A 772-nucleotide genomic window follows, 5' to 3' on the forward strand; every position below is an offset into this window, starting at 1 on the left:
AGGAGCCAGGAGGCCTCCACCCCACGTCACAGGGGTTGGGACAAAAGCCATGTCATGTGGCAGCACAGTTTAGTGGCCAAGGGCTCAAAATACAGACCACCTGGGTCTGAATCCTACCTCTGCCAGCGCTTAGCTGTATGACCTTGGGCAAATCATGTCACCTCTCTGTGCTTTGGTTTCTTCACCTAAAAAGTAAGTATAGTCATGGTACCCACTTCAGAGTGTTGCTCTGAGGATTAAACAAGTTAGCCATGTAGTGTGCTTAGGATAACAGTGTCTGACACAGTATGCATTCAACAGATACCAGCTATAACAATAACAAATGAAAATCATCATTATTGTTTTTGCTATTGTTATCCTGTAAAAACTAAATTCAAATTAAGGCAAGAAGGAGGAGGAAGGAGGGGAGTGTTTTTAGGAAAATATGAACGCAATGCAACGGGGATTCCAGAGAATACAACAGAACATCAAGCAAGTCATTAACCTCTCTGAACCTCAGGCTCTTTTTCTGGTAAATCCATCCAAGAACAAAATTCAGTAAAAATGTATAGTGTGCCTGCCTGTGATGCACCAGGCACAGCTAGGGATAACACACATTTTACTCAGCTACTGCGTTCCATTTTGTGAGCCAGCCACACCCAGCTGACTCTGTCTTCTCTTGGGCTGTGGGATTTTACACTGCACTGTCGGTAGATATGGTCCTGTCCTTCCCAGGCAACAGGATAAGTATGATGTGCTGCAGGCCAGTGCTGTGCCACCTCCCTCCCATAGG

The sequence above is a fragment of the Trachypithecus francoisi genome, unplaced genomic scaffold, assembly GCF_009764315.1.
Source record: "Trachypithecus francoisi isolate TF-2019V2 unplaced genomic scaffold, Tfra_2.0 Lachesis_group20, whole genome shotgun sequence".
Classification (NCBI taxonomy): Eukaryota; Metazoa; Chordata; class Mammalia; order Primates; family Cercopithecidae; genus Trachypithecus; species Trachypithecus francoisi.